This window comes from Triturus cristatus, chromosome 6 (genome assembly GCF_964204655.1).
Source record: "Triturus cristatus chromosome 6, aTriCri1.1, whole genome shotgun sequence".
Lineage (NCBI taxonomy): Eukaryota > Metazoa > Chordata > Amphibia > Caudata > Salamandridae > Triturus > Triturus cristatus.
Genome location: NC_140589.1, coordinates 1,791,443,291 through 1,791,458,666, shown reverse-complemented (window position 1 = coordinate 1,791,458,666; position 15,376 = coordinate 1,791,443,291).

Here is a 15,376-nt window from a genome sequence, read left to right as displayed (position 1 = left end):
CACCAGCAAGGTTTTCACATAGTTCAGGTTACAAAATCATCACACCTGGCAGTAAGTGGAAAAGACAAAAAGAGCCTAGACTGACATTTGACCTCTGCCTTTGAACGCACATCAAATGTGACATGGAAAAAATCCAAATTTACAGTCCTCTTTTATATTCCTTCACCTTTGTACCCTCAGCAAGGTTACTTATGTGCCCTACCAGTGCTCAAGGGGCTGTTGTAGTTGAGTCCCCTACCACCTCTGGGCCCCAGTACATTGCACCAGTGGCACCATTGGGGGCTACGCCCCTGAGGTTTGGCCTTCTGAGGGGTGACATTTTCTATTCCCACTCCAGTCTAAACAACAGTAGGGAAAGCTTTGGAGAGGGTTACATTTAAAATGACCACTACAAATAGTGCAACAATAGGGAAAGCATTCTATTTTGTAGGGGTAAAATTACTGTTCCTACTCCAAACAGTGCATCAGTAGGAAAAGTATTGGACTGTGGAGGGGTAAAACAACTCAAGTCTGTGTAACAGTAGGGAAAGTGCTGACCTTCAGATGAGTTAAATTTATTATTCCCACTCCAAACAGCACAACAATAGGGATAGTGTTGGAGTGCAGAGGCGCAAAATGTACTATTCCCACTCCAAACAGCGCAACACTAGAGAATGTGTTGGACTTCGGCTGTGTTAATTTTACTATTCCTACCGTAGTCTAAGGAAGAGTATGTAAAGCACTTCACTAAAAACACATTACATATATTAGTAACCACATGAAGGTAGAAAACAAATTAAACTCTTAACATGAACATTATTAATTAAAATGATACTTTTCAATAATTATCAATGAACACATAATTGTTATTAAATTATTAATTAATTAAATTCCCACCCTATACCCCTATAATTCCAGCAACCCACACCTAACATATAACTAAACATATTCAAAATTATTTAAATAATGAATTACCAATTAATAATTATTGTTGAATATTTATTACACAATTAACCTTTTACTCTAGACCCTTATAAACCTAACAGCCTACAATTTAAATATAATTCAAATAAACGAGTATTCCATAATTTACATATTTAATATTTTAAATTTAATCAAATAATTTACAAATGATATTTAGTAGATTATTAATTATTGCTTAATTACCTTCCCACCATATACCCCTACAAACCTAGAATCCTCCAACTAAAATATAAGTAAAATAAATCAGTATTCCATAGTGTATATAAAGAAGTCAATTAAATGATTAACTAACAATTAATAATAAACTGTTTATTAAATATTACTTATTTAACTTCCCATCCAAGTCCACAACTAAAATAGAAGTAAAATAAATAAGTATTCAATAAATTACATAATTAAAAATCAAATAAACAGTGAATTAACAATTAATTAATAATTAATGATTACTTAACTCATTTGTGACCCTATTTACCCTACAAACCTAACAGTGCGCATATACCATATACCACAAATAAATCAGAGTTACATAATTTCAATAGCAGATATCAATCTTATAATTAAGTACAATTTATTAAATAAATCACAATTAGTTATTACCTAATTAATTTCCCACCCTGTCCCTCTCCAAACTCAACAACCTGCTAGAACACCATAAATTACTAATAACATTTAAATAAAAAATGTTAAATCACTGTGGATTACATTTATCAAATGGGATGAATGATTGTAGGGTGAAAGGTGGCACTCACCTATAGCGTGATTGGGTAATACTTCTGTTGATTCTATTGCGGTGCACTAAGGGAAGAGGAATTCACCCTGCATCCTCCCAATGGAATCAAAACTTGAACCCTATCCAAACTTAAACCATGTCCCTGAGCACACACTCAAATGTAACCCCCACAGTTGCAGGTAATAAAAACAGAATCAATATTTGTTGTTTCCTTCATTTTCTTTCTTCTTTTAGCCAGCCAAAATGTGTTTTGTCCCATAAGGATTAACCCACAACTTCTTCATGGCTAAAAAATGCAATGAACAACACAATTCTGGTTGCAGTATGCTTACAGGAAACACAGATCCCTATGACGTTGTGCTGTGTTGCGGGGCATCTCCTAGTGCACACATTTGGAAATTCATGCTCATATGCCGATCAAACTTATACCGTCATTACTTCACAGACTACCCACGTATAACACTACCAGCCATCTTGAACTATCAATGCACAGTTATGAATCAAATAGGACGTGGCACAAATCCATATCTACAATGTGTCATGTCGAAATCACATGCGCAACTCGACAGAAAGTGCAACAACTTGCATTGGGACCTACCTTTCTTATTTCTTGAAATCTGTTTCTAGAGTCTTATAATTTGAAATTAATATGATATCAATATCACTATTAAGGACTGATGGCAAGTCATATGTTTATTGTAACTAAGAGGAGTTGTCTACCTTCACACTGGTGTTACTTCCATCCCAGAATTCCACTAGATCAATTTCCTATTCCTCGTTTCTGTCTATAGATAATATCACCCAATAAAAATTTTGACCTCATAAATGTTTCAAAAGATAATCAACAATACTGTGACCATTTCTGATTGTGGGTTGCCTTGTGGGTGTGGTTTTCTTGTTGTTCTTAATTTAAAATGAAACCGTATAGTGGGGTCTGGATGATGTGGCTTTTGACGTTGTTACCTCCTGAGCATGCTCCTCTGCAACACCACGTGTTCCATAAATGTATGTCGTATGTTCCTGTCATTGCTAGCGGCCGGCCGGAAGGTTGTAGGCCCATACTTGTATACTCTTGAGACTTGTAATAAACGGTTTCAAAAAAAAAAAAAACAATACTGTGACCATATCTCACCCGAATTAGGTTAAATTAGGAATCTCTTGGGCAAATGCTCCTAATATCCAAAGTTCCGGTGCTTGCGTCTTCGCAGTTAACAAGGGTTTGTCGGGTGAGTCTCTCACCCAAAGGTTCTCTGCCAAAATGTATAATCTGTCAAACGAACGATCACTCGCTACTCAAAGCTATTTAACTTTATTTCCTGTCTAGTCTGTTCCCCTTAAGCAATTTACATCGGGAGCTTCCCTACATGCAAGTACGCTTGCAGAATCACAGCAGCGTGTGTTGATCGAGTTGTCCTTATCCGACTACCGCGGAACTACTACCTTTGACACCGTCCTCTCATTTAACCGGCCAACCAGTTTGAGAGCCTGCAACGCGCACCCATTAAGTTCACAATCCTATGAATATCGCCATCAATAACCTGCCGTTTTCACTGTGTCACCACTTTCTTCTTATGCACACTTGTATCATCCTTGTATCACCGCGCATCTTTTTCCACCAGCTGATTTTAAACAATTTCAATCCAACATTGGTGCATCACTGTTACAACTTTATTGCACCGTCTAAGTATACCCATCAATAACTGCTTTCTAATTCTGTTTTTAGAAGCACTTCATTGCAATAGATGGTGCCACGCCCCATGGGAATCTAACTCACTATTAATCAAAACAATTTATTTATGCATATAAATGGATACGGATGTGCTTAGTTAAAAATTGCAGGAACATGCACTGGTGATCCAGTGGCAGAGTATTTTAAGGTTCACATATGGGACTTTAAACTGCAGCGCCGCCCGTCCGCCAGACCATGATAATACTTGTAATCTGTCGGGGAGGTGGGGACCCTGTTTGGCGGTTTGGGAGCAGGGCAGTGGTGTGGTGACCCACCCCCACACCGCCAAACTTGTAATCGGTCCCTTGGGCGGTATATGGCAAGGAAATACCCTCAGTTACAGTACCACTTACCTTTTTTTGAAAGTTGTCATGCAAACACTGTTCTACTCATTAATTTCCAAGATGGTGGCAGCAATGGTATAAAAAGGGAGGTTGACACTCTAGTCTTTGGAATCAGAGAGCGAGAAACACAGACACCGTTGTGAGCTTGCAATATCTGAGCAGCACGCTTCAACTGTCCTTTCAGCCCTGAGAGTAGCTTCTTTCCACTGCTCTGTCTTCTGAGAGGAATTTTCGACTGGGCAGTCCTTATTTTTGGTATTTTTCCCCTTGTTAGAGGGTGTGCACTCCAGGGTTATTCCCCAATAGAGTAGTGTTTATGTGTACCTCATTTTAAACCTTTATTTGTTCAAGAAACTTGAGAGAATTTTTGCCTGAGGGAATCTCAGAAAGCTTTCAAGGTTTGATACAAAGAATAGTAAGATCATTTTGAGGAAAAGCCTCTTATATGCATTTCCAAAGGCTTGTATTCAGATATATATATATTTTAAAAAAGAACACTTGCAAGATTTCTGAGGAACACTCAGTGCAGACTTTTATTATATTAGGAACATAGAGATAACGCGGATGTATGATGTTACAACGCATGCTGTTACAACGCATGCTGTTACAACGCATGCTGTTACAACGAAAGTTTTACAACGCGAGTGCATTGACAACGCAGGACATTACAACGCAAGTCTTTACATCGACTTGCACTAGATGGCGTGCTAACATTAAAAAAGTGTAATTTACTATTCCAACTCCAGTCCACGTAACAGTAGGGAAGGTGTTGGGATAGTAAACTACACTATTTTTAATGTTAGCACGCCATCTAGTGCAAGTCGATGTAAAGACTTGCGTTGTAATGTCTTGCGTTGTCAATGCACTCGCGTTGTAACAGTTTCATTGTAATGGTAGTGCGTTGTAAAAGTTGCGTTGTAAAGGTTGTTCCCCAGATAACGCTGATAAGTAAAGAAAAGGCTGTTTTTCAAGGTACTCTACAACTCTAGAACTACAAAGTTCACATTGTGGTGAGATGCTAATTCCTCTGAAGTCCTGAGTAAAAGAGAGTCATTTTAAAGTATGTGTGAGTGAATGAGAGAATCACAAGGAAAAGAATTGCATTATCGAAAAGAATTTGTCTTAAGTGAATAAAACAATTCATGTGACATGATCGTCTAAAAGAAAGATAATAGAACAATTGTTGTATTATTTTTCTAAAATATTTGCCAAATCAAAATTCAATCCGGCTAAAATAATACTTGTATGTGGGTGCAGATTCAGCATTCAGAATACGGCATACCAGAAGTTGGGGGCAGTCTACCTTTAATACCAATTTCTTTCCCCCCCTGTGAATTCATAGCATTATTAATGAGTGAATTCCTTTGCATGTGTCCATGGGTGAATACAGAGGAATATACTTCTGCTCCCGTGGGATCTGGCACAAGGTTGTACCCGACAATCAAATTGAACTTGCCTGATGGTATATGTCCCACCAAGATCCTGCATAAATTAGCAGCTACTGTTGACCAACCCATACAGCAATTTTAAACTCCTATGACACAGTCATTTGTGACTGAAAGTTTGATGAAATCCTTCGGAAAAAAAACAAGACCTGATTTAGAGTTGGCAGATGGGTATTCTGTCAGTAACATGACAGATATATTGTCTGCCATATCACAAGTGCCACAGGATATAACACACTTGTAATAAGGTAAACAGGATATTCATTGCATTTGTGACATAGTAACCCATCCACAAAACTCTAAATCAAGCCCCTAGTCTTAAACATTTGCTGTTATAAATCTATATCTTTACTCCCTAGAACTGTTAAATAAGGGGAGAAAGTTTGGCCAGTGGGTTCAAACTATGTAGAATGTTATAATCTATTAGTTGCAATACAGCCCAGCTTCCACCCAGGCATCGACATGAAGACAGTACTTGTATTACTATTAGATGATCTTAGGATGAGCCTGTATGCTGGGCAGTCTGTTGGACTTGTTGAGACTTTAATATGGTCGACCACCCATTCTTAGTGGGCCGGCTGATGGCTGTTGGATTAAGGGGTGCTGCACTTGTGCGGTTGTCCTCTTTCTTAGCAGGGTGCAGTCAGTCATTGACACTTTTCTCCTTCAGGTCCAAGATCAATACGGTGAGGTGTGGCATCCCTCAAAGATCTTTATTGTCCTTGATGCTGTTTAACATCTATTTGCAACCTCCGATCAAGATCATAAGATTTTTTTAGCTGGACTGCATGTCCTATGCAAATGATACCTAATTCTTCATTTAGACTGTGCCATAGAGGAGATTAAACATACTCTTCAGTCCTGCCTTTAATTCTTGGATGAGCAGAATTATGTTGAAGTTACATGCTGATAAAACAGACATGCTCAATATGTGGCCTAGAACACTAATGGAAGGGCTATTTCTAGTCCTGCAAACTGGGAGCAAGCCCATTCTGGCCGCTTGTTTAAGTCTTGATGTTCGCTTGGATAAAGGGCTATTACTGGAAAAGCAAATTGTTTTGGAAATTTTCCACCAGATAAGGTTCTGAAAGAACATATTGCCAGTCATCCACACAATATTAAGATCATCATTGTTGAGTGCCACCATTAATTCTGAATTGCAATGGTTTTGCCATCTAGGTCTCCTCTCCAAACTGCTCATGAGTTTGCAACTTGTTCAGAACATGGCAGTGACATTGGTCCACGGACTGGGTAAATTTGATCATGTCATGAATGCCCAATTTAAACTATACTGGTTTCTAGTATGACAAGGAATTTTGTTTAAATTGTTGTGCCTGGCCACCAGGTATTGCATTAAACTGGGGCTCCAGTGATTTAGGTCCCATTTTTATGGTACCTCTTGAGCCACACACGCTCATTATCTCTTGGTAGGGTCCTATAATTTAGTCATACTCGCCTGGGAGGCAGATTGTTCTCCATTCTGATATTGTGTAACCTTCATCTTTGGTGCAGCTCTACAAGGTGCTTTTACACCAAGTGAAATTTGTTCAATGCACCAATGCTTGAATGTGAGAGACAGTTTTTTGTAGTCCTGCAGAACCGCACTAAATACATAGTTGAAGCAGTGTCAATGCTTTTGGGTTACTAACAGTACCAAACAGTGATCCAGAGATACCATAGTGATCTCAAACAAAACTTTTTTGTTCTCTCCAATCAAACACACACAATATCCACTAAGAATAATACACTTTAACTAAAATACATGTTTATTTCAGCAGGTACACCTTGTTGCTCAACACCTCTAAAATAACCACACAGAATATGATTAAAACAGTACAAATGCACATTGTGAACAATAAGAATGTAATGAACATTTCTAACATGGTTACGATGTCATCTAAAAACCTAACACCCTAAAACCTACTACTACGCTGCGCTAGGACAGAATGGAGTTGACTAACTTGCATCTAGAGTGTCTTAGGAAGAAACAGCCCACTTAACAACTTGTTTACAGCCAAACGCTAAGTATTTGGGGGCAGATTTATGAGGCCCTTGCGCCTCATTTACGCTGCCGTTGCATCACTTTTGTGACGTAGCGGCGGTGCAAATCCTGCGCCATGCTGCGGGGTATTTACAACGTGACGCATCTGGGAGATGCGTCACGTTGTAAAGCCCTGCGCCAGCAGTAGGCGTACCTGTGCAGGGGGGGGGTGTTCCGTCGCAGGAACGCCTCCTAAAAGTGGCTGAGTGAAATCTACAAGATTTCACTCAGTCACTTTTGAGCCCATGCTGCGTCAAAACCCTGCTCCTGCTTGAAGCAGGCGTAAGGATTGAGGCAGCATTGTGAAGATAGGTCCCCCCAAAGCATTGCTGGAGCTGCGTCGCGCTTGCAACGCAACTCCAGCAATGCGCCACTTTTACGGCACAGATGCGTCACGCATCTGTGCCGTTTTTGCCCCATGGTGCGCCGCATTGTAAATGCGGCGCATCCGTGGTGGCAGAGTTGTGGCGCACAATAACTGGTGCATCCCTGCTGATATGCAGGGATGTGCCAGTTATTATAAATCTGCCCGTTGGAGTCAAGGAGGCCATGTTCCCTGAGCGTTTTGCCCTCCAAATGGACCCGTTCTTGCAACTTAGGTTGCTAAGGTATTTGGGGCCACAAATAGAAAGGACCCAAAATACAACAAGGAACTCTCAAGATTTGGCCTTGCAAATTGACTATTTTGTCAATATGGACAGTTCTGATATTTGGGCCCAAGCTCAGTCGGCATCCAGGAAAAATTACAAAACCCAGAGATTTATCAAAACTATACATCCACTGGAAAACAGGGTAATGTGACTTGTGTAGATGCTGCTTCATTCCATAATACCCTACAAACTGTGGCTGAAATCACTGATTTTCCTCCCATTTCTGAGAGAAAGTTCTGAAATCCATGGGAATGTGCAAAAGTCCTACCACTCAGCATATCCACACTTCCAATAAAAATGGTACTTCACTTGTGTGACCGAGCTTTTGCCCCATAACAATATTCATTCAATCCTCAGACCCTTAAGTCAATGTGCTTTTAATGAGGGCTTTACATGATCACAGTTTTGGTCCACTTCAATGACTTACATTAGGTATGACCACACATGTAAAGCAGAATTTTAATCAGAAGGGAGTGAGGGTATGTAGCGTGGTAAGACTTTGGCCATTGAGTGGAAGTCATGAGGTTTGGAAAAAATAGCTGTTTTTGACCAATACTTTGATGTTTCTAGGATATTATGGGTAAGGAAATGTACTGGGATCCATGCAAGTCACAATCTGGGTTCCTGTGGATCTCTATGTTTCAGAAAAGCCGATAGATGGTACGGTTCCAAGTTACCAGAAAACCCTCAGCCTGAATAGTCATTCACAAAGGCAAGTAAGAAGACATGAGGATTTCTTGTACTTTAGACATATGGGCCAACAGAGAAGGGATAAACCCCCAATTCTGTACTCTCCTTAGAAGCTAAAATACGTTTCTAAATAGCATTTTTCAAAGGGTGAAATTACCTTAGAGTTCACCAAAATTACTCACATTAGCTCAACACCACCAGTAAATGATTTAAAGTGCATATGAAGTCTGCTATCACCCTTTCTAATCGATCCTTTTCCTGACCCTGAAAACAAGGCTATTATGGTGCCGATCACGATCCGGTAAAAACCGGGTACGAACCGTCGGACGGAGCATATTCTCCGTCCGACGCGTACCCGGTCGTCAAAATATACAAACATGGAATTACGATTCGCACGGAAACACCATTTCTGTACGAATCGTACAAAACCCCGACTGACGAAAATAAACATACAAATGTGATCCGGGAAAGCGCCGACATGACGTCGGGACACACGCAGCCTGCCATTCACGAACCAGGAATCACGATTGGCACCGACGTCATCCCGCACGGTGAATATTTCCCGGCTGCCAAAAACTGCCGGGAAATCAGGACGACGCGAACAAGGAGTACCTGTACGCGACGGACAGACATGGACCCGAACCTACGTGTCATCCTGGCCCTCATAGCAGTTGACCTCCTCTACAGGTTCGGACGCAGACGCCGCAGAAGGTCAGAACAACAAAGGGAGGGGGGAAAGGGGGGGGGCAGGACCAGGGGCAGGCCACAAAACCCCCACCAAAGTCACACAGCACACATGCCCTGGACATACCTGACCCCCAGGCCCTGGTCACTACGAGGGGGTGGGGGCGTGTCCAGCAAAGCCAGCGTCCGCCACAACAAAAGTGCTTGACGAGGCGAACCGGCAACACAACAATACAGGTACGTCCCTTTACCCACGCCTTAAGAGCGTGGGTACGAGTCGTACCACGCCCACACCTACGTCATCCCAACAATGGCGGGACGGCTGTACCCACGTGGCAAAGGCCTGGGTACGGCCCGCACAAGCATCACATAGCGTGGGGACGCATATGTACGGACCGTACCCCCACCCCCGTATGCATGGAGCGTACCCCCAACCGCAACAGTGTAAGTACGACCCATACCCTCACCCGCGGACGTATGGAGCGTACCCCCACCCCAACAGTGTAAGTACAACCCGTACCCTCACCCGCGGACGTATGGAGCATACCCCCACCCCAACAGTGTATGTACGACCCGTACCCTCACCCGCGGACGTATGGAGCGTACCCCCACCCCAACAGTGTAAGTACGACCCGTAACCTCACCCGCGGACATATGGAGCGTACCCCCACCCCAACCGTGTATGTACGACACGTATCCCCCACCCGCGTATACATGGAGCGTACCCTCACCCCAACAGTGTAAGTACGACCCGTACCCTCACACGCGTACGTATGGAGCATACCCCCCACCCCAAAAGTGTATGTACGACCCGTACCCTCACCCGCGGACGTATGGAGCGTACCCCTACCCCAACAGTGTAAGTACGACCCGTACCCTCACCCGCGGACGTATGGAGCGTACCCCCACCCCAACAGTGTAAGTACGACCCGTTCCCTCACCCGCGTACGTATGGAGCATACCCCCACCCCAACAGTGTATGTACGACCCATACCCTCACCCGCGGACGTATGGAGCGTACCCCCACCCCAACAGTGTAAGTACGACCCGTACCCTCACCCGCGGACATATGGAGAGTACCCCCACCCCAACCGTGTATGTACGACATGTACCCCCACCTGCGTATGCATGGAGCGTACCCCCACCCCAACAGTGTAAGTACGACCCGTACCCTCACCCGCGTACATATGGAGCGTACCCCCCACCCCAACAGTGTATGAATGACCCGTACCCTCACCCGCAGACGTATGGAGCTTAACCCCCACCCCAACAGTGTAAGTACGACCCGTACCCTCACCCGCGGACGTATGGAGCGTACCCCCACCCCAACAGTGTAAGTACGACCCGTACCCTCACCCGCGGACGTATGGAGCGTACCCCCACCCCAACAGTGTAAGTACGACACGTACACTCACCCGCGGACGTATGGAGCGTACCCCCACCCCAACAGTGTAAGTACGACCCGTACCCTCACCCGCGGACGTATGGAGCGTACCCCCACCCCAACAGTGTATGTACGACACGTACCCCCACCTCGTATGCATGGAGCGAACCCACACCTGTGTATGTTCTAAGCGTACATATCGTGAAATAGGAGGGGTGGGTGCAGAGTCCTACCAGCAGTGCCCAGACACAAGAGGGGTGGGTGCAGAGTCCTCCCAGCAGTGCCCAGACACAGGAGGGGTGGGTGCAGAGTCCTCCCAGCAGTGCCCAGAGACAAGAGGGGTGGGTACAGAGTCCTCCCAGCAGTGCCCAGAGACAGGAGGGTTGTGTGCAGAGTCCTCCCAGCAGTGCCCAGACACAGGAGGGGTGGGTGCAGAGTCCTCCCAGCAGTGCCCAGACACAGGAGGGGTGTGTGCCTATCACTCCCAGCAGTGCCCAGAGACAGGAGGGGTGGGTGCAGAGTCCTCCCAGCAGTGCCCAGACACAGGAGGGTGGGTGCAGAGTCCTCCCAGCAGTGCCCAGACACAGGAGGGGTGGGTGCAGAGTCCTCCCAGCAGTGCCCAGAGACAGGAGGGGTGGGTGCAGAGTCCTCCCAGCAGTGCCCAGACATAGGAGGGGTGGGTGCAGAGTCCTCCCAGCAGTGCCCAGACACAGGAGGGGTGGGTGCAGAGTCCTCCCAGCAGTGCCCAGAGACAGGAGGGGTGTGTGCAGAGTCCTCCCAGCAGTGCCCAGACACAGGAGGGGTGGGTGCAGAGTCCTCCCAGCAGTGCCCAGAGACAGGAGGGGTGGGTGCAGAGTCCTCCCAGCAGTGCCCAGACATAGGAGGGGTGGGTGCAGAGTCCTCCCAGCAGTGCCCAGACATAGGAGGGGTGGGTGCATAGTCCTCCCAGCAGTGCCCAGAGACAGGAGGGGTGGGTGCCTATCACTCACAGCAGTGCCCAGAGACAGGAGGGGTGGGTGCAGAGTCCTCCCAGCAGTGCCCAGGGACAGGAGGGGTGGGTGCCTATCACTCACAGCAGTGCCCAGACACAGGAGGGGTGGGTGCAGAGTCCTCCCAGCAGTGCCCAGACATAAGAGGGGTGGGTGCAGAGTCCTCCCAGCAGTGGCCAGACATAGGAGGGGTGGGTGCAGAGTCCTCCCAGCAGTGCCCAGACACAGGAGGGGTGGGTGCAGAGTCCTCCCAGCAGTGCCCAGAGTCAGGAGGGGTGGGTGCAGAGTCCTCCCAGCTGTGCCCAGACACAGGAGGGGTGGGTGCAGAGGCCCCCAGCATTGCCCATGGAAAAAAATAAGGGTGGAGTACCCACAGATCCAATTGCCACAATTGTTAGTCAGGTGCACAAAGACCCTGCAGTACATGTAACACATGTGTGCGAGGCTGGGAGTACACACATGCATACAGCCTAAAAGGGAACATGTCCACATGAAGTCATGTCAACAGACTACATACACAAGTACAGTGATCACCAAGGATGCCAAGAATGATGCAGGTGGAGACATCGCTCTGCATGCATGGCCAAAGTTGAAGGGGTCCGTCACACACACAGCTAATGTACACACAGCTCAGCGCTAAATATTGGGAACACCCTGCAGGGAAGATGTCAGGGTACACAGGAGAAGGAATACACCTTGGGACAATTTCACCATGCAGTAACTGCTTACATGAACAGAGAAACCTAGCTAACACCTTGTGATGGCACACAGATACCAGGGTCCCCCCTATGACCAGCACACTACTACATTTCCCACACACCCAACACATGATCACCACCCAAAATCATGTAGCAGCCCCACCAACAGCAACACCACAAAAGCAGTAGTGTTCTAAGGAAAAAAAAAAGGCTTTACTCAGCATTTCCAAATAATGTGTGTGTGGATCAAGTTCAATATTTACAAAGCCCATAGGGCAGTCCATGAGTCACAGCTGGATGGGGGACACAGTGGGATGCGTGTCCCCTGCTTGCCTGGGGACACGCGGGGAGGGCATCATGTGGGGGGGAAGGACCAGGCACCGCAGGGACATGAGGGCGAAGGGTAGGCGTCGTGGGTGCAGGGATGGAGGACTCCACCACAGGGGGTGGGGCAGGGCCAAAGGCGGAGGCCAGGATGTCGCTGCACACCTTAGCAAGGTCCTCCAGCGTCTCCCCTGCACCCGAAGGAACCACAGGCCCCAAGGAGGGGGGGGGGGAGGGATGGGTCGCAGCGGCACTGGGGGAGGGTGTGGACAGGGGGGGGGACTCAACCACCCTGAACGAGGACTCCCTTGACCGCTTGCGGGGTGGTGTCACAGTGGGGCTCAGGGACAGAGCGGCCATGAAGGAGTCCTTGCCAGATATGTGGCCAGGAGAGCTGAGGGGAGGGGATTTGGAGGGAGTGGATTGGGTGGAATGCGGACTCCCACTCTGGATGCGTGACTTACGTTTGCCCCCCGACCCAGTGAGTGTGCCTACTTCACCCTGTGTGTGCGTGCCAGGAGGTGTGCGTATGACCTTCCCTGCTGGTGTGGTGCCTGTGTCTGTTGTGGTGGGTGCATGCTGACGTCTGGGTGTACGTGGGACAGGCATGGGAGTGAGAAGTGTGGATGGGGCAGGGGTAGGGGGTGGGACGTAGCGCTGCAGGAGACCCACTGCTGCAGTCAGTGTCGAGTCAATGGACCTCAGCAAGTTGCGTTGGTCAGCCTGCGACGAAAAAATGCCCTCCAAGTATGCCTCCATGTTGTGCAGCACTTGGCTGTGGCCATGGAGGACATTAAGGATCGCAGCCTGACCAACCTGCAACTGCCGCTGGATGTCCACAGACTCGGCATTGGCGGCAGCAGTGGAGACAGGGGCAGGGGGTGCGGTGCCTGGCAGGAAGGAGACATGTGGTGACCGGGCACGCTGGGAAGGGACACGAGCAAGTGGGAGGCGGCTGATGGCAATGGAGGGGGCGGGGTGCGATGTTGTGCCGCTGTCAGCTGCTGGTGCAGCCTCCGCCCACTCGGAGAGATCATCCTCGGACCCGTCAGCTTCATATTCTGTCGTGCCAGTGGACAGGTCCTCGGCCTCACTCTCCTCCGCCTCAGTACCACTCAATGTGCCAGCCACGATGTCAAAGCTGGCACTGGTGCTCGGTCCCTCCGCTCCGTCTGTGCTCATGTCTCCCTCCGTGTCCCCCGACGATGCTGTGGGCAAGGTGAAGAGACAGCAATTAATCACACACCTGTATACATATGTCACATGAGTCCAATCTACATAGGTTACAGTGCATAGCCTGCAAAGAAAGATCAGTAACATCTACAAAACAAGGTACAGATGTAGGGCATGCAACACACAGTTGGTTGACCCACCATGCCAATGAAAATCTATGGAGAGCATGACACAATAGCAAATGACATGAAATGGAGTTTGACATAGGAGCCAGGCCCTGGGGACAATCCAGCACTGCATCTGCACCACACAGCGTTGCCGAAAATAGGGATGAGCAGGGACCATATCCATGAACTTGAGGCACATGCTGCATAGGTAAAACTGAAAACATACCCACCATGACTGGCTCACTGCACCTTGAGTGTATGTCCAGACAAACATCACACACTGGCCAGACCTAGCAAGGAGAATTCTGGTTTTGACATGTAGGCTTGGCCCGCACCAACCACCCCCTACATGAGACAATTTGTTGAGACACAGGTGGCACTTACATCTCTTAGTCTGGGTGAAATACACAGGGGCTGTATAAATGCAAGATTGGACGCCAAATACCCAAGGTGCGCCTGTCCAAATAATCATGTACAAATGGCCATCATCAGATGATTGTAACAAGACACACAGGCACTGGCCACTGTGACTATGAACAAGGAAAATCAGGTCAGGCTGTACAGTGGACACTTTTACTACATTTCACGTCAATATACATGGTGCCAGGGGACAATGGCACAGAGCACAACCTATGCTGTAGACACTGAGAGTGTCCACGTTTTGTGATGCCACACATGACACCTATGAAAATATGCCCCAGGGGACAGTAGTGGCCACACAACTCCATGGTCCTGAATGGGAATGACTGCCACACACGCCACCATCCCTGCACTATGCGTATCGCACACTCATGCACATCATGTCACAGGCCACAACATAGGACATGCGCGCTGTAAGGCATGACACTTGAGAGACTAACTCCCATGTCTGGACTCAGCATCAGTGCCAACTGACATGGAACCCACATGTACTGAACTGGACAGGGCACAGGCAAGGTCCCCAAACCTGTTACACACCACCCCCACACATGATGCTACAAGCATAGTTCACGTGGAGAAAGCTCCAGCCTACATTACCTTGTGAAGGAGTGACTACACACAGACCAGGGAACACATTGCAAGGAGGGGAAGGGAGGCAGGAGAGCACAGCTATACTGTGGGTAACTGGATCTGCACAGCACCTTTAAACCCTGGCAGTGTATCCATGCAACTGTGCACTTACAAATGCTGGTGACACACAACAAACACACATGTACCTACCCCCTTCCTGCTGCTGCTTCTCCTGTAAGCGCCTCTCCAAGTCTGGAAATACCACCGCCAGCACACGCTTGTGGATGTGGGTCAGACGGCGGCGCCCGCGGTTCTTATGGGTCTCAGGTGAGTCCCCCAGCAGGACCCGTGCGATCCTCCGCGTCCAGCACCGGA